Below are 27,302 nucleotides of genomic sequence, written 5' to 3' on the forward strand. Positions count from 1 at the left end.
GTATGTGATATTGGCTGCATTTCTCATAGTTTTTTGTGTGCCATGTTGTTCCAGACCACAGCAAACGTTACCCAGCTCGCGAAGATTGTAATAAATTAATTAGAAGAAGACAGCCTGCCCTTTCCTTAAACTTGGACACACACATCTATACCTTTGGCCACTCTGAGCCAGTAATTTCCAGTAATTTTACTAATGATTTCCAATGTTGCAAAAATGTGTGGAATAAAAATTTAAATACAACATTTCTGTCAACGAAGATTTGCGTCAGCCTTCGATAGTAGGCTAATATAGCTGATATAGACACTTACATCATGTGTTGCCTTCATTATAACACTTATATTATGTTTGCAGATGATACAAATGTATATTGTTCAGGAGAAGACTTGAAGGAAGTGTTGAGGATAATAGAGGTTGAGTTGCTTCAGTTAAAAAAGTGGTTTGATATTAATAAGTTATCATTAAATGATAAGAAAACTAAATTTATGGTGTTGATTAATGCAAGGACAAATTGTGAAACAGAATTAAATTTAAAATAGAGTATATGAAAATATATTATTGGGAATAATTGATCATAAATTATGTTGGAAACCGCATATTGAAAATATAAAGGGAAACATATCCAAATCCATTGCTATTGTTTATAAAGTAAGACACATGCTGAATAAGAAATGTCTGCATATGTTATATTATTCTTTTATTTTTCCATATCTAACATATTGTGTTGAAGTTTGGGAAAATGTTTATAAAACAAACATAGACCCAATAATTAAACGTCAAAAAAGTGTAATTAGAATAATACACAAAATGTGCTACTATGAACCTACCGATCCATTATTCATAAATTCTAATGTGTTAAAATTTTCAGATATTGTGTTTTTAAAAACAATGGAAATTATGTTTCGAGTAAAGAACAACACCCTTCAAGCTTGTATTCTTAGGTTATTTAAATTAAGAGGACAAAACTATAATTCACGGGGGGTATTGATTTTTGAAATAGGTAAAGTAAGAAGGAATATGAAATACAAATGTTTTTCAGTTTTAGGAGTTAACTGGTGGAACAAGCTCAGTGATGAGTTGAAGACATGTAGTTCTTTGTTAAGGTTTACGAAAGCCTTGAAAGGTGAAATAATAGAAAATCATAAAATATTGTAACGATTACTTTCATCCCATTGATTTTTCGATCGTTGATGTTCCAGGTAATCTAATTTTCAGTGAATGTATAAGACAAGCAAGTATAAGCCTTGGCTTCAGCCTATTCATTTTTCGGTCATTTTTCTTTTTGTGTGTGTATGTGTACGATTGTTAATATGTATAATGGTAAATGGGTTATACTTGTGTAGCGCTTTTCTACCTTCAAGGTACTCAAAGCGCTTTGACATTATTTCCACATTCACCCATTCACACACACATTCACACACTGATGGCGGGAGCTGCCATGCAAGGCCCTAACCACGACCCATCAGGAGCAAGGGTGAAGTGTTTCTTGCTCAAGGACACAACGGACGTGACGAAGTAGGTAGAAGGTGGGGATCGAACCAGGAACCCCCAGGTTGCTGGCACGGCCACTCTCCAAACCGCGCCACGCCGTCCCCATAATCTGTGCTGTTGGACTGATCACACAAAATGTTTGATTATATGACCGAAATAAACTCATTTCAAACATTCATTCATTAATTCATTATATAAGACTTAATTTTTTGCGGATCCAGACCTTTTTTTTTATTTTTTGGTCCAATATGGCTCTTTCAACATTTTTTGGGTTGCCAACCCATGCTCTGGACCAGTGTTTTTCAACTGTTTTTGACTTATTTGGGTTTTTTTGCTGTTTTCCAGTGTGTAGTGTTTTAGTTCTTGTCTTACGCTCCTATTTTGGTGGCTTTTTCTCTTTTTTTGGTATTTTCCTGTAGCAGTTTCATGTCTTCCTTTGAGCGATATTTCCCGCATCTAATTTGTTTGTGTCCTTCTTCGTGGGGACATTGTCGATTGTCATGTCATGTTCGGATGTATATTGCGGACGCCATCTTTGCTCCACAGTAAGTCTTTGCTGTCGTCCAGCATTCTGTTTTTGTTTACTTTGTAGCCAGTTCTGTTTTAAAGGCCTACTGAAAGCCACTACTACAGACCACGCAGTCTGATAGTTTATATATCAATGATGAAATCTTAACATTGCAACACATGCCAATACGGCCGGGTTAACTTATAAGGTGCAATTTTAAATTTCCCGGCAAACTTCCGGCTGAAAACGTTTCGATATGATGATGATGATGTTTACACGTGACGTCGATGGTTGAAACAGAAGTATTCGGACACATTGTATCTCAATACAAACAGCTCTGTTTTCATCGCAAAATTCCACAGTATTCTGGACATCTGTGTTGGTGAATCTTTTGCAATTTGTTTAATGAACAATGGAGACTGCAAAGTAGAAAGCTGTAGGTGGGATCGGTGTATTAGCGGCTGGCTGCAGCAACACAACCATGAGGACTTTGAGGATAGCAGACGTGCTATCCGGCGCTAGCCGCCGACCGCATCGATGATCGGGTGAAGTCCTTCGTCGCACCGTCGATCGCTGGAACGCAGGTGAGCACGGGTGTTGAGCAGATGAGGGCTGGCGTAGGTGGAGCACTAATGTTTTTATCATACCTCTGACGAGGTCCCGTGGCTAAGTTAGCTTCAATGGCGTCGTTAGCAACAGCATTGCTAGGCTTCGACAGGTGGCACAGCATTAACCGTGTGGTTACAGGTCCAGTGTTTGGTTCGGTGTAGTATTGTTGATCTTCTGTCTATCCTTCCAGTCAGGGGCTTATTTCTTTTGTTTCTATCTGCATTTAAGCACGATGCTATCACGTTAGCTCCGTAGCTAAAATGCTTCACCGATGTATTGTCGTGGAGATAAAAGTCACTGCTAATGTCCATTTCGCGTTCTTGACTCTCATTTTCAAGAGGATATAGTATCCGAAGTGGTTTAAAATACAAATCCGTGATCCACAATAGAAAAAGGAGAAAGTGTGGAATCCAATGAACCCTTGTACCTAAGTTACGGTCAGAACGAAAAAAAATACGTCCTGCACTGCACTCTAGTCCTTCACTCTAACGTTCCTCATCCACAAATATTTCATCCTGGCTCAAATTAATGGGGTAATCGTCGCTTTCTCGGTCCGAATCGCTCTCGCTGCTGGTGTAAACAATGGGGAAATGTGAGGAGCCCTTCAACCTGCGACGTCACGCTACTTCCGGTACAGGCAAGGCTTTTTTTATCGGCGACCAAAAGTTGCGAACTTTATCGTCGATGTTCTCTAGTAACTCCTTTCAGCGAAAATATGGCAATATCGCGAAATGAGCAAGTATGACACATAGAATGGATCTGCTATCCCTGTTTAAATTTAAAAAAATCATTTCAGTAGGCCTTTAGTTGCGTTCTGCATAGTTAAGTTAACGTACCAATGATTGTTGCACACTCTAGGTGTGGCGAGATAATTCTCTGCATTCGACCCATCACCCTTGATCACCCCCCTAGAGGTGAGGGGAGCAGTGGGCAGCAGCGGTGGCCGCGCCCGGGAATAATTTTTGGTGATTTAACCCCCAATCCCAAGCCTTGATGCTGAGTGCCAACCAGGGAGGTAATGGCTCCCATTTGTATAGCTTTCCCTGAGCTTCAATGCCTTTTCTTAGGGGCACACACTTTTTGTTTATTTTTTGTTTAAGCATTAGATCCTTTTTTACCTTCACGCTGCCTCCCACTTTTTCCGACGTCTACAAAGCAATTAGCTACTGGCTGCCACCTACTGATATGGAAGAGTATTACACGGTTACTCTGCCGAGCTCTAGACAGCACCGACACTCAACAACGACACATCATTTGCAGACTATAATTACTAGTTTGCAAAAAAATTTTTTAACCCCAAATAGGTGAAATTAGATAATTTCCCACGGCACGCCAGACTGTACCTCATGGCACAGCGGTTGAAAAACACTGCTCTGGGCAATCCAATAAAAGATCGCCCTTCTTGGTCCCAGCCGTAAGTGTGTGTCATTGAAAATGTGTTCGCTTGGACTAAAACGTGAAGCGATGTTATGACCGGAAACTGAGACCACCTTTTGTCTCTCAGTAGTTCTAACGTCAAGTGAACATGCAGATTACGAAGCCCTCGTAATAAACCTAATTTACTGCGTCACATAAAACGACTGCGAGGTTTATTTCAGTAATCCGGCACCTTAAGTTGAAAGGATCGACCATCTTTATATGTCAGATTTAACCGTGGACGGTGTTAACAAGACATATGACAAAGTGACCGTGAGCTCACGGAGGCTCTATGTCACTTTGACGACGCGCCATAGACCTTTCATTTCATCCATAAATACCAGGATAGTGTAACTGTGGGCCAGCCATTGCAATTCCTTTGCGATGAATCGTAAACGAGCACTCGGAGCATGTCCGCAGTGAACAGTCCGACAGACCTGAAGCACATGTAAAACGTTCAAACATTTGCACCGTTACACTCGATTATAGGCTGAGGCACTAACTTGATTAACAACATATGGAAAAACTGCTCCGACGGAAGTAAAGGTAAGTTTTACATTAGCACCGCACCAATAAATCAACTTTAAAGGAACACTTATCTTTTTTTTCCTCACCCCCCCGACAGAGCAATTCCCCTTTCCAACAATGTCAGAGAGCAGTGCCTTGACTGTGTTTTAATAGGAATTTAATACACACAATCATGTCAGGTCGCGTTAGGCTTTCATTTCCTGGCACTTGACAAAAGTTGTTAAGGTTTGATTTTCCCTCACGTCCCCAATCGGGAACATAAAAGTTCACAGACTGCAATATTTGTCGGACACTTTTAGCTTACGACATGCATTGTTTCCATAGACTTGTGAGCACAAGCTAATAGTGGTTAAGGCACTTTGAATGGTACGTATTAGACTGCCGATATTATCGGCCGATAAATGCAATATCGGAAATTTGCGGTATCGGTTTCAAAAAGTAAAATGTATGACTTTTTAAAACGCCACTGTACGGAGTGGTACACGGACGTAGGGAGAAGTACAGAGCGCCAGCCGAATCACATAATATCTACGGCTTTTCACACACACACAAGTGAATGCAATACATACTTGGTCAACAGCCATACAGGTCACACTGAGGGCGGGCGTATAAACAACTTTAACACTGTTACAAATGTGCGCCACACTGTGAACCCACACCAAACAAGAATGACAAACACATTTCGGGAGAACATCCGCACCGTAACACAACATAAACACAACAGAACAAATACCCAGAACCCCTGGCAGCACTAACTCTTCCGGGACGCTATAATATACACCCCCCGCTAACCCATACAACCCCCCGCCCCCCACCTCAACCTCCTCCTGCTCTCTCAGGGAGAGCATGTCCCAAATTCCAAGCTGCTGTTTTGAGGCATGTTTAAAAAAATAATGCACTTTGTGACTTCAATAATAAATATGGCAGTGCCATGTTGGCATTTTTTTTCCCATAACTTGAGTTGATTTATTTTGGAAAACCTTGTTACATTGTTTAATGCATCCAGCGGGGCATCACAACAAAATTAGGCATAATAATGTGTTAATTACACGACTGTATATATCGGTATCGGTTGATATCGGAATCGGTAATTAAGAGTTGGACAATATCGGAATATCGGATATCGGCAAAAAAGCCATTATCGGACATCTCTAGTACGTATCATGGAAAAAAGACTTTTTAATTGCTTGTATAAACCAATTTGGGTCTCTGGAGCAGTGTTTTTCAACCTTTTTTGAGCGTTGAAAAAATGCGGAGGCACACCACCTGCAGAAATCATTAAAAAACTAAACTCAGTTGACAGTAAAAAGTCGTTGTCACAATTGTTGGATATGACTTTAAACCATAACCAAGCATACATCACTATAGCTCTTGTCTCAAAGTAGGTGTACTGTCACCACTTGTCACATCACGCCATTACTTATTTGGAGTTGTTTGCTGTTTTCCTGTGTGTAGTGTTTTAGTTCTTGTCTTGCGCTCCTATTTTGGTGGCTTTTTCTTTTCTTTTTTTGGTATTTTCCTGTAGCAGTTTCATGTCTTCTTTTGAGCGATATTTCCCACATCTACTTTGTTTGTATCCTTCTTCGTGAGGACATTGTCGATTGTCATGTCATGTTCTGATGTACATTGTGGACGCCGTCTTTGCTCCACAGTAAGTCTTTGCGGTCGTCCAGCATTCTGTTTTTGTTTACTTTGTAGCCAGTTCAGTTTTAGTTTCGTTCTGCATAGTTAAGTTAGAGTACCAATGATTGTCACACACACACACTAGGCGTGGCAAAATTATTCTCTGCATTTGACCCATCACCCTTGATCACCCCCCGAGAGGTGAGGGGAGCAGTGGGCAGCAGCGGTGGCCTCGCCCGGGAATCATTTTTGGTGACTCAACCCCCAATTCCAACCCTTGATGCTGAGTGCCAAGCAGGGAGGTAATGGGTACCATTTTTATAGCCTTCCCTAAGCTTCAATGCCTTTTCTTAGGGGCATTCGCAAAGCAATTAGCTACCTGCTGCCACCTACTGATATGGAAGAGTATTACACGGTCACTCTGCCGAGGTCTAGACAGCACAGACACATTTGCGGACTATAATTACTGGTTTGCAAAAAAAATATTTTTAACCCAATTAGGTGAAATGACATAATCTCCCACGATACACCAGACTCACTAGTGTGCCGCGGCACAGTGGTTGAAAAACACTGCTCTGGAATGACACATTTTATTTCTAGGCTTTGAGCGATATTTCCCGCATCTACTTTGTTTTAGCAATCAAGAATATTTCAGGTTTTTTATCCTTCTTTGTGGGGACATTGTTGATTGTCATGTCATGTTCGGATGTACATTGTGGACGCCGTCTTTGCTCCACAGTAAGTCTTTGCTGTCGTCCAGCATTCTGTTTTTGTTTACTTTGTAGCCAGTTCAGTTTTAGTTTCGTTCTGCATAGTTAAATTACAGTACCGATGATTGTCACACACACACACTAGGCGTGGCAAAATTATTCTCTGCATTTGACCCATCACCCTTGATCACCCCCCGAGAGGTGAGGGGAGCAGTGGGCAGCAGCGGTGGCCTCGCCCGGGAATCATTTTTGGTGACTCAACCCCCAATTCCAACCCTTGATGCTGAGTGCCAAGCAGGGAGGTAATGGGTACCATTTTTATAGCCTTCCCTAAGCTTCAATGCCTTTTCTTAGGGGCATTCGCAAAGCAATTAGCTACCTGCTGCCACCTACTGATATGGAAGAGTATTACACGGTCACTCTGCCGAGGTCTAGACAGCACAGACACATTTGCGGACTATAATTACTGGTTTGCAAAAAAAATATTTTTAACCCAATTAGGTGAAATGACATAATCTCCCACGGTACACCAGACTCACTAGTGTGCCGCGGCACAGTGGTTGAAAAACACTGCTCTGGAATGACACATTTTATTTCTAGGCTTTGAGCGATATTTCCCGCATCTACTTTGTTTTAGCAATCAAGAATATTTCAGTTGTTTTTATTCTTCTTCGTGGGAACATTGTCAATTGTCATGTCATGTTCGGATGTACATTGTGGACGCCGTCTTTGCTCCACAGTAAGTCTTTGCTGTCGTCCAGCATTCTGTTTTTGTTTACTTTGTAACCAGTTCAGTTTTAGTTTTTCGTTCTGCATAGCCTTCCCGGACCTTCAATGCCTTTTCTTAGGGGCATTCACCTTTTGTTTATTTTTGGTTTAAGCATTAGACACTTTTTTTTACCTGCACCCTGCCTCCCGCTGTTTCCGACAACTACTGCCACCTACTGATATGGAAGAGTATTACACGGTTACTCTGCCGAGCTCTAGACAGCACCGACACTCAACAACAACAACAACACAATTTGCAGACTATAATTACTGGTTTGCAAAAAAATATTTTTTACCCCAAATAGGTGAAATTAAATAATCTCCCACGGCCCACCAGACTGTGTGTCGCGGCACAGTGGTTGAAAAACACTGCTCTGGAATGATACATTTTATTTCTAGGCTTTGAGCGATATTTCCCGCATCTACTTTGTTTTAACAATCAAGAACATTTCAGTTGTTTTTATTCTTCTTCGTGGGAACATTGTTGATTGTCATGTCATGTTCGGATGTACATTGTGGCCGCCGTCTTTGCTCCACAGTAAGTCTTTGCTGTCGTCCAGCATTCTGTTTTTGTTTACTTTGTAGCCAGTTCAGTTTTAGTTTTTCGTTCTGCATAGCCTTCCCGGAGCTTCAATGCCTTTTCTTAGGGGCATTCACCTTTTGTTTATTTTTGGTTTAAGCATTAGACACTTTTTTTACCTGCACCCTGCCTCCCGCTGTTTCCGACAACTACTGCCACCTACTGATATGGAAGAGTATTACACGGTTACTCTGCCGAGCTCTAGACAGCACCGACACTCAACAACAACAACAACACAATTTGCAGACTATAATTACTGGTTTGCAAAAAAATATTTTTTACCCCAAATAGGTGAAATTAAATAATCTCCCACGGCCCACCAGACTGTGTGCCGCGGCACAGTGGTTGAAAAACACTGCTCTGGAGTGCCTGCCCAACCGTCAAATGTGAAATTGCACAACCAAGTCATTTTTATTGTCGTTTTTCCCGCCGGGCAATTTTGTGAGGATTAACTAATTCACATAAGACGTCCCTCACGCGGAGTTTCAACCCCTGGGCGTCCGAAAGCGCAGATCTGCCATTGTTATTTCTTGCAAGCGACTCCACAAAACCCCATATCAGTCCTAAACCGAAAGCTAAGAAGGGCTGCGATGCTTGTTGGATGCACAGATGTTCACACGTCATTCCATCACCTCTCAGCCACAGAGGACATTAGAGCAAAGTGGATTAACGTTTTATCGCCATTGTTAGCCTTTCCTGTTGGGGTTAGAGCTCAGTCTGCTGCCCCAAGGCTGGGGGCAGTTCTTACCTTGACTTCATTGCTTACCCCCTTCTTTCCCTACGGCTGTTTTTTTCTTTTCTGAGTGAGATCTTTTGTACCAAACCTTCTCCCTAAACATTCCTTCAGTCCACTCGCTCGGGTCACATCGAACTGATACTGCAGTAGAGGGGCAGCATTGGCTCATTTGCAATGGGACAACCCCTCAAAACCGGCTGCTCTGAACAGGACTGTGTAGAACAGACCTGGGCAAAATAAGCACATGCGGCCCTTTAAGATTTTCAATTCGACATCATTTTTTTACACTTTTAACATCAAAACTGTCGCCATTACGATGTTTTGAAATGACCGTAAGTCTTGAACTGTAGAAAGTATTTCAATGGTCGAAATCTGCGCTTTTTGGGTGTTCTAGGAGTTATTACGGTAATCTACGTCACAGCAGCTCAGACCAGGAACCAAGCCGAGTGGGTGGAGTTTGTTTTACAGAGTGTGTGTCAGAAACAGATGCGGAAGCGAATTTTTACCTGATAATATATCATATTGTAGGTGTTTATTACATTTTGCATTCATTTTCGTTGTGTTTTGCTTGATTGTAAAAGATACACAACTTCCGAGGAGCTGGTCTGAGAAGTAAAAGAGAAGCGATAATGGCTTTTTTGCCGATATCTGATATTGTCTAACTCTTAATTACCGACTCCGATATCAACCGATACCGATGTATACAGTCGTGGAATTAACACATTATTATGCCCTAATTTTGTTGTGATGCCCCGCTGGATGCATTAAACAATGTAACAAGGTTTTCCAAAATAAATCAACTCAAGTTATGGAAAAAAAAATGCCAACATGGCACTGCCATATTTATTATTGAAGTCACAAAGTGCATTATTTTTTTTAACATGCCTCAAAACAGCAGCTTGGAATTTGGGACATGCTCTCCTGAGAGAGCATGAGGAGGTTGAGGTGGGGGGGGGGGGGGGGTAGGGAGTAGCGGGGGGTGTATATTGTAGCGTCCCAGAAGAGTTAGTGCTGCAAGGGGTTCTGGGTATTTGTTCTGTTGTGTTTATGTTGTGTTACGGTGCGGATGTTCTCCCGAAATGTGTTTGTCATTCTTGTTTGGTGTGGGTTCACAGTGTGGCGCATATTTGTAACAGTGTTAAAGTTGTTTATACGGCTACCCTCAGTGTGACCTGTATGGCTGTTGACCAAGTATGCCTTGCATTCACTTGTGTGTGTGAAAAGCCGTAGATATTATGTGATTGGGCCACCACGCTAAGGCAGTGCCTTTAAGGTTTATTGGCGCTCTGTACTTCTCCCTACGTCCGTCTACCACTCCGTACAGCGGCGTTTTAAAAAGTTATAAATTTTACTTTTTGAAACCGATACCAATAATTTCCGATATCACATTTTGAAGCATTTATCGGCCAATATTATCGGCAGTCCGATATTATCGAACAAATACCCAGAACCCCTTGCAGCACTAACTCTTCCGGGACGCTACAATATACACCCCCCCCCCGCTACCCCTACCCTAAAACCCTGCCCCCCTCAACCTCCTCATGCTCTCTCAGGGAGAGCATGTCCCAAATTCCCAGCTGTTGTTTTGAGGCATGTTTAAATAAATAATGCACTTTGTGACTTCAATAATAAATATGGCGGTGCCATGTTGGCATTTTTTTTCCATAACTTGAGTTGATTTATTTTGGAAAACCTTGTTACATTGTTTAATGCATCCAGTGGTAAAATTAGGCATAATAATGTGTTAATTCCACGACTGTATATATCAGTATCGGTTGATGTCGGAATCGGTACTTAAGAGTTGGACAATATCGGGAAATCGGCAAAAAAGCCATTATCGGACATCTCTGGTAAAGGTAAATATAAGGTAAAAGAAGGCAAAAAACGTATGTAAAAGATAACATAGTAAACTGTCATGCGATGATACACTATTAACGAGGCTGGAGCGTGAGTAAACAAAGGGGAAATTATTAATAAAACGAACAAAAAGCGAGAGCAACTAAACAGGCTATGACGAAACACAACAAAAATGCAAAACACTTACAGGAAATGTGGAGCTGACGGCGTCCGCACAGTTAGAGTGTACTGGCATTAATCATCCAAAAGGATCGTCTATGGCCACCAGAGAGTCAAGAATAGTAGCATCAACAAACAATGACCCAACTAATAACGGCGGCTCACACTCCACTTAGATAGAACTGATCGCAAACAGAAAACAGGTAAAGGGAAAACATCTGGGAAAGATGTGTGAAGCGATCATGAAAAAACACCAACACGACAGGAAAAGTCACCAAAATAAAAGCACAGGACAGGAACTAACACAAAATACCGGAGGACGCCGATAAATAAAAGGTGAACGAAGGTAAATAAAAAGTATAAGAAGGGAACGAGAAGGTAAATAAAAGGCATAATAAGGTATATGAGAATAAATGAAAGAAAATAAGTTAAAAAAAAGTTAAAGTACCAATGATAGTCACACACACTCTAGGTGCGGTGAAATTACCCTCTGCATTTGACTCATCCCCTTGTTCCACCTCCTGGGAGGTGAGGAGAGCAGTGAGCAGCAGCGGTGGCCGCGCCCGGGAATCATTTTGGTGATTTAACCCCCAATTCCAACCCTTGATGCTGAGTGCCAGGCAGGGAGGTAATGGCTCCCATTTTTAAAGTCTTTGGTATGACTCGGCCGGGGTTTGAACTCACAACCTACCGATCTCAGGGCGAAAGGAAGGTAAATTGATAGTAAAACAAGTCAAAGAAAAGGTCAGAGAAGACATATAAAAGGTAAACAAAGGTAGATTGAAGGAAGAGAAAAGGAAATACAAGGTAAATAAAAGTAGATAAATAAGGGTAGAGGAAGGTAAGTAGAAGGTAAAACAAGGTGAAGGAAGGTCAACAAGGTATAAAAGGTAAAATGAGGCAACAAAAAAAGTATGAAGAAGATAACATTTGGTAAATAGAAGGTAAACATGGTCAAATAAGGTCAAACAAAATAAATAAAAAGTGAACAAAGGTAGATATAAAGTATAAGAAGGGAAAGAGAAGGTACATAAAAGGTAAAATATGGTAAATGAGAATAATTGAAAGAAAATAAGGGGAAAGGAAGGTAAATTGATAGTGAAACAAGTAAAAGAAAAGGGCAGAGAAGACAAAAAAAAGTAAACAAAGGTAGATTGAAGGTAGAGAAAAGGAAAAATAAGGTAAATAAAAGTAGATAAATAAGGGTAGAGGAAGGCAAGTAGAAGGTAAAACAAGGTGAAGGAAGGTCAACGAGGTAAATAAAAGGTCAAATGAGGCAAACAAAAGTATGAAGAAGATTACATTTGGTAAATAAAAGATAAACGTGGTAAAATAAGGTAAAACAAAATAAATAAAAAGTGAACAAAGTTAAATATAAAGTATAAGAAGGGGAAGAGAAGGTAAATAAAAGGTAAAATAAGGTAAATGAGAATAAATTATAGAAAATAAAGGGAAAGGAAGGTAAATTGATAATAAAACAAGTAAAACAAAAGGTCAGAGAAGACGAATAAAAAGTAAACAAAGGTAGATTGAAGGTAGAGAAAAGGAAAAAGAAGGTAAATAAAAGTAGATTGAAGGTAGAGAAAAGGAAAAAGAAGGTAAATAAAAGTAGATAAATAAAGGTAGAGGAAGGTAAGTGGAATGTAAAATAAGGTGAAGGAAGGTAAACAAGGTAAATAAGGGGGAAAAAAGTATGAAGAAGTTAACATTTGGTAAATAGGAGATAAACATGGTAAAAGAAGGTAAACCAAAGTAACTAAATGGTGAACAAAGGTAAATAAAAAAGTATAAGAAGGGAAAGAGAAGGTAAATAAAAGGTAAAATAAGGTAAATGGGAATAAATGAAAGAAAATAAGGGGAAATAAATACATTAATTAATTAATAAATACAAGTAGATAAATAAGGGTAGAGGAAGGTAAATAGAAGGTAAAACAAGGTGAAGGAATGTCAACAAGATAAATACAAGGTAAAATAAGGTCAATATAAGGTTATGGCAAGTAGAAAAGTATTTGTTTATTTCAACAATTTTCCCTAAACTACACATTGAGGCTAAGAGCGTTTTGTCCGATTGCTGGATTAATAAAGTAATGTATAGCTGCAGCTCTAGGGCACAGTAAGATGCAAGACTCTCCAGAGTGGTGACAGGTACGCCTTTCCTCCAGGCATCTCTTCCACCTCTCTTCTCACCCTAATAAGCCCATCTGTCTAAAACAGGCTCCATCCTTACTCATCAGACCACATGACCTTCTTTCACCGGAAGCCTTCACTCACTCTCACACACACACACACACACACACACACACACACACACACACACACACACACACACACACACACACACACACACACACACACACACACACACACACACACACACACACACACACACACACACACACACACACACACACACACACATTCTTGTATTTGTGACCTTCTTGAGACCTCCAAAAAATGTCTACCTCTTTAGAACCACCCTTTCTAGATATATAAAGATTTGTATTTACAACATTAATAATATATACATACTATGCAAATATAAAAAAGCATGTTGTGAAAAATGACTTGGAAATTCCCAAGAAAAAGGTCACAATTGCACAAGAAAAACGTTTAATTTTGGCAGTATTATAGCAAAAGTCGTAATTTTACTCAACGCAAGTCAAAATTTTACAAGAAAAACTGAACATTTGTGCAATGTTATGATAAAAGTTGGAATTTTACTCAATAACAGTCGCAATTTTACAAAAAAAAGCTAAAAATGTTGGCAATTTTATGAAAAGAGTCGTAATTTTACTCGACAAAAGTCACAATTTTATAAGAAAAACTACAAATTTTGGCCATATTATAATAATAATTGGAATTTTACTTGGCAAAATTAAGACAAAAGTCATAATTTTTTGTTAAAAAAATTCACTTTTTTACAAGAACAAAAAAAAAATTGGCAATATTGTGAAAAGTCTGAATTGTATTTTACCAATTTCACCATTTTGCAGTAAAAAGTAATAATTTTACATAAGAAAGTAATAATTTTACAAGAAAATATTACAATATTACAGAAACCGAAAGAATATGAGAAATTGTTCCTAATTTTATAAGACAAAAGTCGACACATTGTGAGAAAAAGACTGCTTTGAGTTAATTCTGAATTTTTTGTTTGTAATTGGTTATTAAGCTTCGTTATTTACTTCAAGTTATTACAGTGTGTCTCTATGTACATAATTATTTATTTTTTTAGATACATTTTGGCCAAAGGGGGCGCATTTCAATGTCTTACACACACTTGTTATTTCATATGTTGACCAGAGGGGGAGCACTTTTAAAACCGACACACAGTCAATTTGAGAAATCCCTCCTTTTTGATAGATTTCACCAGCAGGGGTGCAAATGAGACATTCTCTATTAGATGCAATGGTTGTCCGTAATGGGACCATGATTTTGGTCCTAACTTGTTCACATATGGAAAGTACTTTTCCTTGTTGATGTCTCAAGAAGGGTAGAAATACAAGAACAAACACACACGTACACACACACACACACACATTCTTGTATTTGTTGCCTGAGACCTCTGAAAAATGCATACTTATTTAAGACCACCCTTTCTAGATATATAAAGATTTGTATTTACAACATTAATAATATATACATACTATGCAAATATAAACAGCTTGTTGTGAAAAATTAGTGGAAATTTACAACAAAAGTCGTAATTTTACTCAACACAAGTCAAAATTTTACAAGAAAAACTGAACATTTGTGCAATGTTATGATAAAAGTTGGAATTTTACTCAATAACAGACGCAATTTTACAGGAAAAGGTAAAAATGTTGGAATTTATGAAAGTAGTCATAATTTTACTCGGCAAAAGTCACAATTTTATAAGAAAAACTACAAATGTTGGCAATATTATAATAATAATTGGAAATTTACTTGGCAATCAACAGTCATATATATATATATTTTTTAAATGTCACTATTTTACAAGAAGAACAACAAATTGGCAATATTGTGAAAAGTCAGAATTGTATATGACAAATGTCACCATTTTGCAGTAAAAAGTAATAATTTTACATTAAAAAGTAATAATTTTACATTAAAAAGTAATAATTTTACAAGAAAATATTGCAATATTACAGAAACCGAAAGAATATGAGAAATTGTTCCCAATTTTATAAGAAAAAAGTCGACACATTGTGAGAGAAAGACTGCTTTTAGTTCATTTTGAATTTTTTGTTTGTAATTGGTTTTTAATCTTCATTATTTACTTCAAGTTATTACAGTGTATATACATAAATAGTATTATTATTATTATTAATTTTGGCCAAAGGGGGCGCATTTCAATTTCCTACACACACTTGCTATTTCATATGTTGACCAGAGGAGGAGCACTTTTAAAACAGACACACAGTCAATTTGTAAAATCCCTCCTTTTTGGGACCACCCTCATTTTGATGGATTTCACCACCAGGGGTGCAAATGAGACATTCTCTATTAGATGCAATGGTTTTCTGTATTGGGACCATAATTTCAGTCCTGACTTGTTCACCGGTCCTCATATGGAAGCTACTTTTCCTTGTTGATGTCTCAAGAAGGTTGCAAATACACGAACACACACACTCACATTCACACACATTTTTGTATTTTATACCTTCTTGAAACATCCGAAAAATGCCTACTTCTTTAGGACCACCCTTTCTAGATATATAAAGATTTGTATTTACAACATTAATAACCAATACATACCATACAAATATAAGAAAGCTTGTTCTGAAAAATTAGTTGCAATTTCACAAGAAAAAGGTGACAATTTCACAAGAAAAACTTAGAATTTTGGCAGTATTTTAACAAAAGTCGTAATTTTACTCAACGCAAGTCAAAATTTTACAAGAAAAACTCAACATTTGTGCAATATTATGATAAAAGTTGGAATTTTACTCAATGAGAGTCGCAATTTTACAGGAAAAGCTAAAAATGTTGGCAATTTTATGAAAAGAGTTGTCATTTTACTCGACAAAAGTCATAGATTTGGCAATATTATAATAATAATTGGAATTTTACTTGGCAAAATTATGAGAAAGTCATCATTTTACTCCAAAAATGTCACTATTTTACAAGAACAACCATAACATTGGCATTATTGTGATAAAAGTCAGAATATTATATGACAAATGTCACCATTTTGCAGTAAAAAGTAAAAATTTTACATAAAAAAGTAATAATTGTACGAGAAAATATTCCAGTATTACAGACACCGAAAGAATATGAGAAATTGCTCCAAATTTTATGAGAAAAAAGTCGACACATTGTGAGAAAAAGACTGCTTGTAGTTATTTTTTTTATTTTTTGTTTGTAATTGGTCTTTAATCTTCATTATTAAATTCAAGTTATTACAGTGTGTCTCTCTATACATAATTTGTTTAAAAAATATATATATTTTGGCCAAAGGGGGCGCATTTCAATTTTTTACACACACTTGTTATTTCATATGTTGAACAGAGGGGGATACTTTTAAAACCGACACACAGTCAATTTGAAAAATCCCTTTTTTTGGGACCACCCTCATTTTGATAGATTTCACCACCTGCACCACCACATTCTCTATTAGATGCATTGGTTTTCTGTATTGGGACCATTATTTTTGTCCTAACTTGTTCACATATGGAATGTACTTTTCCTTGTTGATGTCTCAAAAAGGGTAGAAATACAAGAACACACCCACCCACCCGCATGCACAATACCATTGCCATCACCATTCTACCAACAGATCAAGCATTTGTTTCGAACCAGCCTGACTAATGTAATGTTGTTTTCCAAATAGTTCAGGTTCAGTATCTTATCACAACGTAAATTACCAAAAGGAAGGATATTACCAATCTGCTACCAGAAAGTGCTTGACCATGTTTGTGAAACACCAACTGAAGTACTGACCCTGACATTCAATCGACACCAATAGCTCCAGTAAAACAGATAAAATGAAGCAGTTGAATGTACTTTATTGGATATAAAACTCCTCACTGTGCAACGTGGCCTTCAGGAGGGCTGAATTGGGAGGTCCATTTAGGAGTAAACCCCACAACAAAAGGTGTGATGCAGAAAAAGGAACTGTGAGATCACAACACAATCAAACATCTGCTGAGTAATATGATACATGCATCCCTTCCGGGGTCAGCCCGGCGTTCTTCCCAATAAACATCTGTAGTCCTACTCTCAAACTTAAGAATAAAAGCTTTTTATCAACGTTCTTAAGTCTAAGAATCACTCCTACTCTCCACGATATTTAAGAGACCTTCAGAGGTGTCTTAAGTGGTTAGGAGTTGCCAGCAGGGGATGGCACTGAGGCGAGAGAGACGTGCGCGAACGTTCAGGGAACGGAACAATGTTTTTGTTTTTTTGATGACGAGCAGCTGATCAAACGGTATCGTTTAGACAGAGCGGATATTATTTTTGTCACAGATTTAATACTTTTCGATTCCTTGTTGATTTCTGCATGTGTCTGCAGTGGGCTAGTATATATAGAGCCACCCACACCAGTTTCAAATTAGTTGCCTAATTAATGAATTGGAAAGAAAATGTTATGAGAGTAGCGTATGTGTGTGGCCGTGAGGTGAGTGACGTCAGTGAGTGTGTGGGCGAGAGAAGAGAGGGAGCGGTAGCGTGAGTGCCGGCGGGGACTAGTTTGTTTTGTATTATTTTGTAGTTTATTGTCCAAATATACACTCCCATTGTCTAATTAAATATTTCCAAGATATTTCTTTATTCTTAGACAACGGATTCCCTTCCGTGATTGGTCATTTCTATGGACACAGAAATGACGTCACCTAAAATTCCGTTTACGGCACATAATAATGTTGTAATTCAGCTCTGAGTGTGACACTTAAGATTCAGTCCTACACTTCGCTGAAAGTGTGAGTAAGACGCTTGATAACTAACTTTTAAGTGCAGCTTTCAGCGAAGAATTTATTTACTCTTAAGTCAACTCTTAGCAGACTTCTTAGGAGTAATTCTAAGAAGCTTGATAAGTACGGCCCCTGATATCCAGGAAGCAATCTGACATGTTTTATCAATCCCTGCCACCACAAATGAGAACCTTCCAGTCAATAAAAAAGACACCCGGCGCGTGGCGGCAATTTTCAGCCGTCATCTGTCACACGTCTCCGGATAGTCGGAATAGCTCGCTTGTAATGATCTGATCTCATCAAAGCAGCAGCGGTAGCAGTGATGTCAATAAATGCGAGCCCGGGCGGCTTCGAAAGGGACATGCCGTGTTTGTCTTTGAGGAGATAATCACTTTTCAAAGAAGCAGCAAGGCGGGCACATTTGGGTAGATAATGGTCACTCTTGAAAATAGCAGTGGGGGAACAACAGTGCATCGCCCCGAGACTCCCCCTACAGTTTTGATCTGTGATTAAGGTTCACAGCTGTAAATAAAGATGCACAGCAGAGTGTCAAAGACGTAGTACGACTGAAACACATGTATGCAGAACCTGTCAGAATGATTTATTTTTTTCTTTTAAATGCGCTCCTCGTGTTATTTTCATACAAAAGGCGCACCGCATTAAAGGGCCTACTGAAAGCCACTACTACCGACCACGCCGTCTGATAGTTTATATATCAATGATGAAATCTTAACATTGCAACACATGCCAATACGGCCGGGTTAACTTGTAAAGTGCAATTTTAAATTTCCCCCTAAACTTCCGGTTGAAAACGTCTATGTATGATGACGTATGCGCGTGACGTCACGGAGTGAACGGAAGTATTGGCACACCATTGTGTCCCAATGCAAACAGCTCTGTTTTCATCGCAAAATTCCACAGTATTCTGGACATCTGTGTTGGTGAATCTTTTGCAATTTGTTTAATGAACAATGAAGACTGCAAAGAAGAAAGTTGTAGGTGGGATCGGTGTATTAGCGGCGGACTACAGCAACACAACCAGGAGGACTTTGAGATGGATAGCAGACGCGCTAGCCGCCGACCTCACCTTGACTTCCTCCGTCTCCGGGCCGCCGACCGCATCGGTGATCGGGTGAAGTCCTTCGTCGCGCCGTCGATCGCTGGACATAGGTGAGCACGGGTCGTGATGAGCAGATGAGAGATGGCGTAGGTGGAGAGCTAATGTTTTTAGCATAGCTCTGTCGAGGTCCCGTAGCTAAGTTAGCTTCAATGGCGTCGTTAGCAGCAGCATTGTTAAGCTTTGCCAGGCTGGAAAGCATTAACCGTGTAGTTACATGTCCATGGTTTAATAGTATTGTTGATTTTCTGTCTATCCTTCTAGTCAGGGGTTTATTTATTTTGTTTCTATCTGCATTTAAGCCCGATGCTATCACGTTAGCTCCGTAGCTAAAGTGTTTCGCCGATGTATTGTCGTGGGGATAAAAGTCACTGTGAATGTCCATTTCGCGTCCTCGACTCTCATTTTCAAGAGGATATAGTATCCGAGATGGTTTAAAATACAAATCCGTGATCCACAATAGAAAAAGGAGAAAGTGTGGAATCCAATGAGCCCTTGTACCTAAGTTACGGTCAGAGCGAAAAAAGATACGTCCTGCACTGCACTATAGTCCTTCACTCTCACTTTCCTCATCCACGACTCTTTCATCCTGGCTCAAATTAATGGGGTAATCGTCGCTTTCTCGGTCCGAATCTCTCTCGCTGCTGGTGTAAACAATGGGGAAATGCCAGCAGCACTCCAGCTTGTGACGTCACGCTACTTCCGGTAGGGGCAAGGCTTTTTTTTTTATCAGCGACCAAAAGTTGTGAACTTTATCGTCGATGTTCCCTACTAAATTCTTTCAGCAAAAACATGGCAATATCGTGAAATGATCAAGTATGACACATAGAATGGATCTGCTATCCCTGATTAAATTTAAAAAATAATTTCATTTCGGCCGCTTGTACCCGTGATCTTGTCCTTTCGGTCATAACCCAAAGCTCATGACCATAGGTGAGGATGGGAACGTAGATCGACCGGTAAATTGAGAGCTTTGCCTTCCGGCTCAGCTCCTTCTTCACCACAACGGATCGATACAGCGAACCGATCCAGTGAGAGCTGAAGATCCTGGCCAGATGAAGCCATCAGGACCACATCATCTGCAAAAAGCAGAGACCTAATCCTGCAGCCACAAAACCGGATCCCCTCAACGCCTTGACTGCGCCTAGAAATTATGTCCATAAATGTTATGAACAGAATCGGTGACAAAGGGCAGCCTTGGCGGAGTCCAACCCTGGAAACGGGCCCGACTTACTGCCAGCAATGCACTTTCTGCAAACAAAGCAAGAAAAAGTATAGCAAGGCTCCACTTTTCAAAATGTCCGACCTATTTATATTGGATTTGCCATAGGCATGCTACAGACTACCATTAGCGATTTTACATGGCGATTTTAACACCTTTGAATTTGGTATTGAAAACTACAACCAAGATGCACGTTACAATCAACCAGTGTAGAATACTTACTTACAGCATAAACACTTTGTAAAACCCAACAAAAGAAAAGACTGGCCCATTCAAACTCTACTTCTGAATACGCGAACACATGGTAGTCTATACACTACTGCTATTTAATGTATTGGATTTGCAACTGCATGCGAAGGTTACTACCGTATTTTCCGGACCGTAGGGCGCACCGGATTATAAGGCACAAACCTGATGAATGGTCTATGTTCGATCCCTTTTCATATTTAAGCCGCACCAGATTCTAGGGCGCATTAAAGGGGTCATATTATTATTATTTTTTTCTAAATGTAAAAGACTTCCTTGTGGTCTACATAACATGTAATGGTGGTTCTTTGGTCAAAATGTTGCATAGATGATGTTTTACAGACCATCTTCAAGCCGCTTCCGGATGCGCCGTTTTGTGGGCGGTCTTATTTACGTGGCTCATCTTCGCCAGCGTCTTCTCCCCGTCATCTTTGTTGTAGCGGTGTAGCGTGCAAGGACGGGAGTGGAAGAAGTGTCAAAAGATGGCGCTAACTGTTTTAATGACATTCAGACTTTACTTCAATCAATAACGGAGCAGCATCTCCTCATCCGTGGCTCACTAGTGCAACAACAACGCCGGAAATGTGTCCCGTGAAAAACCGTCCGACCGGAACTCTCTAATAACTAAAGTTCCTCGGGTGAATAATGTAAACTCACTACACCGGTATGTTTTAGCGCTTTCATGGCGAGTTTACTGACAGATATAAGTAAGAACTTTACACTACTTTATATTAGAAATGGCAACAACGGAGGATGAATGTCCCATAACAAGAAGATAGAGGAAAAGAACGAAGCTTATCGACAAATGTTATCGGTTGCGCGCAAGTTTTCTGGATTCATGCAGATCCCAAATACAGATCAGCAGATACCAGAAGGTAAGAAAAGTTGCTTTTGCATAATATTGCAAAACTAAACGCCAGATAATTTGTCTCACCTTATACACACACCGTAATAATACTCCTATGTTGAAGCACAGTACAATCCATCAAGCGGTGTGGCTTCATAGCTTACCAAAGTCGTACTAAAACATTTTGATATATTTTTTAGCGTCGTGTGTAGTGTTCCATATTTTCAATGGAACATATACAATTTTGGTGTTGTTTACTTGAGTCATATCGCAGTCATACATATCTCTTATGTGTGACTGCCATCTACTGGTCACACTTATCACTTCACCATGTGCCAAATAAAATAGCTTCGAGGTCGGTAAGCACAACCAGAATTATTCCGTACATTAGGCGCACGGGTTATAAGGCGCACTGTCGAGTTTTGAGAAAATGAAAGGATTTTAAGTGCGCCTTATCGTTCAAAAATGACGGTACATTTAGGAAAAAAACATTAACACCGAGACTTCACATGTAGGTGTGTAAATACAAAAAAAACAGACTATTTGAGGAATCAGACTAATTTAGTGCATGGAAACGAGCTCCAACATAAAAGGGGTGTCCTGGCTGGTCAACCAATTTCAAAGACTACTTAGTTAATGTAGGTGACATGGAAGAGAAATCTGTCAGATTAAGTTAAAAGTAGAGATGTCCGATAATGGCTTTTTTGCCGATATCCGATATTCCATTGAGGTGGAGGTAGCGGGGGGTGTATATTGTAGCGTCCCGGAAGAGTTAGTACTGCAAGGGTTTCTGGGTATTTGTTCTGTTGTGTTTATGTTGTGTTACGGTGCGGATGTTCTCCCGAAATGTGTTTGTCATTCTTGTTTGGTGTGGGTTCACAGTGTGGCGCATATTTGTAACAGTGTTGAAGTTGTTTATACGGCCACCCTCTGTGGCTGTTGACCAAGTATGCATTGCATTCACTTGTGTGTGTGAAAAGCCGTAGATATTATGTGATTGGCGCTCTGTACTTCCCTATGTTGGTGTACACAGCGGCGTTTTAAAAAGTCATAAATGTTACTTTTTGAAACCGATACCGATAATTTTGAAACCGATACCGATAATTATAGTCCGATATTATCGGACATCCCTAGTTAAAAGTTAAAGTTAAAGTACCAATGATTGTCACACACACACTAGGTGTGGCAAAAATATTCTCTGCATTTGACCCATCACCTTTGATCACCCCCTGGGAGGTGAGGGGAGCAGTGAGCAGCAGCGGTGGCCACGCCCGGGAATAATTTTTGGTGATTTAACCCCCAATTCCAACCCTTGATGCTGAGTGCCAAGCAGGGAGGTAACGGGTCCCATTTTTATAGTCTTTGGTATGACTCGGCCGGGGTTTGAACTCACAACCTACCGATCTCAGAGCGGACACTCTAAACACTAGGCCACTGAAAGGGTATATTTAACATATTTAACATAACATTTTTAAATATGCATCTGCTCCTAAATCCTCACTTTGCCCCGCAGGTTTTGACAGTCTCACTGCTCAACAGTCAACTGAGGCCGCAACAAAAACCGTGAAGCCTTCACATAGTTTCACATCTCCACGCTGCTTATACGAGCGTGATGCACAGCTGACCTTCAACCGGCTGACGTCGACTCCATGTTGTTTTTCGGTGCCAGACAATATGGCGCGCTTGGATGCGTCTTGACAGGCAGGTGCACTGGCGACCCGCCGCCGCTGTTTTTATTCCAGCCAGGAAGTTTTGGGTCTGATCGCATCTCATGTAAGTCAATGTCACCCGCCTGCTCTCTGGCGGAGGACTCGCTTTGATCAGGAACGAATGAGTAAGCCCCCCAAAACTTGATCAAAAGCTAATCCGACAAATTTAGATGCCTAATTAAGTTATATGAAGGAGTAAAATAGCAAAAATGTATTTTTCTGCAGCCTGGTGAAGATAGATAATGTGCACTGGACCAACATTTTATTTTATAAACAAAAGTATTTAGTCAGAAGTCGGGTTGTACGGTATACCGGTACCGGTATGGTATCGCTGTACTAATGAATCAAAAACGATACTACACTCTGTTTGAAAAGGACGGCGTGACATTGCTGGTTTTGCATTGTTCGACAGCGCACACGCACGGAGTACTTACAAGCAGACACAGCGTGTAGACAGAAAAGGGAGAACGGACGCATTTTGGCCTAAAAACTGACGATAAAGGTGAAGTTATAACACTAAAACGCCCTCAGGAAGAGGTGCTTTAAGACATGGCTAGCTACTTCTATATCACTAATCCTCGCCTCCATGGCGACGAATAAAGTACGTTTCTTACAAGTAGCAGGACGAGGAATAGCTAAACATGCTTGACTACACACCGGAGGAGGATACGATAGCTCACCGCTAACAGCAAGCTAGCACTCAAAATGTAAACAAATGCCATGGGTAGGTCTACACCTAACATCCACTGTAATGATACCAAGTACAATAGTGTATCTAGTCAATACTACTATGATTACATCAATATTTTTTACCGTCACAAAATCTTTTTTCCTTTTAAAAAAATTAATGTTATGTTTATAAACTCAGGAAATGCGTTCCTGGGCACATGAGGACTTTGAATATGACCAATGTATGATCCTGTAACGGCTCGGTGTGGGATCGATACCTAAATTTGTGGTATCATCCAAAACTAATTTAAAGCATCCAAACAACAGAAGAATAAGTGATTATTACATTTTAACAGAAGTGTAGATAGAACATGTTGAAACGGAAAATAAGCAGATATTAACAGTAAATGAACAAATGGATTAATAATCAATTTTTACAGCTTGTCCCTCATAATTTTGACAAAACAGAATAAGAAATGACACAATATGTTGCTGCATATGTCAGCAGACAAATTAGGAACCTTTGTTTGTTTACTTACTACTAAAAGACAAGTTGTCTTGTATGTTCACTATTTTATTTAAGGACTAAATTGCAATAATAAACATATGTTTAACGTACCCTAAGATTTTTTGTTAAAATAAAGCCAATAATGACATTGTTTGTGGTCCCCTTTGTTTAGAAAAGTACCGGAAAGTATCGAAATACATTTTGGTACTGGTACCGGTACTAAAATATTGGTATCGGGACAACACTAGTCAGAAGTAAGAAGAAGTGATGACAGTAGTTGGTGACTCTAGCTAGAGTTTTTTTTATCCCAATAGACTTCGGTTCAAATTTAGGTTGAGATTACGACTCCTCAGAGTTCTGTAACAAACTGTGTAGGAAGTCGAATTAAAGATGTAAGGCCACCCATGGTGTGCCTATCTTTTAATTGGAAATAAGACAATTGGGATCGGTGAACCGTATATGACATACCAGCAGATAATAATAATATACATTAATACATTTATATTATAATAAATTTATAAAATAACCAAACTTCATTAACATTTTTTGTGACCAACAAGTATGTGCTCCAATCACTGTATCACAAAAAATGCTGACCTGTCTCTGCTCAGGATTGGTCTCCTGCTGGCCCCACTATGGACTGGACTCTCACTATTATGTTAGATCCACTATGGACTGGACTCTCACTATTATGCTAGATCCACTATGGACTGGACTCTCACAATATTATGTTAGATCCACTATGGACTGCACTCTCACAATATTATGTTAGATCCACTATGGACTGGACTCTCACAATATTATGTTAGATCCACTATGGACTGGACTCTCACACTATTATGTTAGATCCACTATATTATGTTAGATCCACTATGGACTGGACTCTCACAATATTATGTTAGATCCACTATGAACTGGACTCTCACACTATTATGTTAGATCCACTATGGCCTGGACACTCACTATTATGTTAGATCCACTATGAACTGGACTCTCACACTATTATGTTAGATCCACTATGGCCTGGACTCTCACTATTATGTTAGATCCACTATGGACTGGACTTTCACAATATTATGTTAGACCCACTATGGACTGGACTCTCACTATTATGTTAGATCCACTATGGACTGGACTTTCACAATATTATGTTAGATCTACTATGGACTGGACTCTCACTATTATGTTAGATCCACTATGGACTGGACTCTCACACTATTATGTTAGATCCACTATGGACTGGACTCTCACTATTATGTTAGATCCACTATGGACTGGACTTTCACAATATCATGTTAGATCCACAATGAACTGGACTCTCACACTATTATGTTAGATCCACTATGGACTGGACTTTCACAATATTATGTTAGATCCACTATGGACTGCACTCTCACAATATTATGTTAGATCCACTGTGGACTGGACTCTCACAATATTATGTTAGATCCACTATGGACTGGACTCTCACAATATTATGTTATATCCACTATGGACTGGACTCTCGCAATATTATGTTAGATCCACTATGGACTGGACTCTCACACTATTATGTTAGATCCACTATGGACTGGACTCTCACAATATTATGTTAGATCCACTATGGACTGGACTCTCACAATATTATGTTAGATCCACTATGGACTGGACTCTCACAATATTATGTTAGATCCACTATGGACTGGACTCTCACACTATTATGTTAGATCCACTATGGACTGCACTCTCACAATATTATGTTAGATCCACTATGGACTGGACTCTCACAATATTATGTTAGATCCACTATGAACTGGACTCTCACACTATTATGTTAGATCCACTATGGCCTGGACTCTCACTATTATGTTAGATCCACTATGGACTGGACTTTCACAATATTATGTTAGACCCACTATGGACTGGACTCTCACTATTATGTTAGATCCACTATGGACTGGACTTTCACAATATTATGTTAGATCTACTATGGACTGGACTCTCACTATTATGTTAGATCCACTATGGACTGGACTCTCACACTATTATGTTAGATCCACTATGGACTGGACTTTCACTATCATGTTAGATCCACTATGGACTAGACTCTCACACTATTATGTTAGATCCACTATGGACTGGACTCTCACTATTATGTTAGATCCACTATGGACTGGACTTTCACAATATTATGCTATAACCACTCGACGTCCATTGCACCGGTTGCCCTGGGGGTGGGGGGGTCACCCGCATCTGCGGTCCTCTCCAAGGTTTCTCATAGGTCATCCCACTGGGTTGGGTTGTTCCTTGCCCTGATGTGGGATCTGAACCGAGGATGTCGTGGCTTGTGCAGCCCTTTGAGACACTTGTGATTTAGGGCTATATAAATAAACATTGATTGATTGATTGATTCTTTACCACGATTGTACCTGTATGCACACAGAAAAGGGACTGGTAATGTGAATTTAAGGTAAGGACAAGGATTCCGTGACAAACTGCGTCAGAACGAGGTGGAATCGTATTTATGAGGACATGCAAAGCATGCCGAGTTGGAAAGAACATTTCATTTGCGCCACAGATCCCGGAAATTCGTTAAGTCTCTAGGAGGACCGGAGTGCCTACCTCCAGATCGGTGAGGTAGAGCGGTGCAGAGATCAGTCTGCGGGCTTTTCAAAGAAACAGACCTGGGTTCAGACTTGTGTTGGCTATGACTTAGAATTATGTGAAAAATGGTGTCTTTAGCGAGGCAATAACTGAGAGGCGCACAATTGTCAGGTGTCCTTTGTATGCATGATTGATCCCTGGAGATGGATGGGGAACTTGACCGTCTTCAGAAGAGACCGTCAGTCTGACGAAATGTGCTATGACTACTAATCAGAGTTCTGCAACAAAGGGTGTCAGAAGTGTGATCAGATTATATCCATTTGGAATGACATTTCCACGTTTACAATAGATCTAGGAAAGGAGTAAGGCATGACTGGGTCTGAAATGGGCCAACCTCCAGAAGATTGTAGTAACGCGGTGAATGTCAAATACGGGTTGAGGGTTCGACGCCGAGTGGTTTTGAAGCAGAATAGTTAGCATGCACAGCTGTAGGAACCCTTGGGGCATAAAACCCCTGTGCAATAAA

The 27,302-nt window shown here is 39.8% G+C and overlaps 1 long non-coding RNA gene across 2 annotated transcripts in view; it reads right to left on the minus strand.

The window, feature by feature from the left end:
* Positions 1 to 27,302, minus strand: part of LOC133659279 (uncharacterized) — a 533,887-nt gene that overhangs the window by 446,393 nt on the left and 60,192 nt on the right. The window contains exon 1 of one of the 2 annotated variants that reach the window (XR_009827609.1): positions 11,011 to 11,197. The exons of the other annotated variant lie outside the window; for it this stretch is intronic. This is a non-coding gene — a long non-coding RNA (uncharacterized LOC133659279). Of the gene's footprint in view, positions 1 to 11,010; positions 11,198 to 27,302 lie in introns of those variants that run through there. 2 annotated transcript variants of the gene reach the window in all.

The sequence above is a fragment of the Entelurus aequoreus genome, linkage group LG10 (assembly GCF_033978785.1).
Source record: "Entelurus aequoreus isolate RoL-2023_Sb linkage group LG10, RoL_Eaeq_v1.1, whole genome shotgun sequence".
Classification (NCBI taxonomy): domain Eukaryota; kingdom Metazoa; phylum Chordata; class Actinopteri; order Syngnathiformes; family Syngnathidae; genus Entelurus; species Entelurus aequoreus.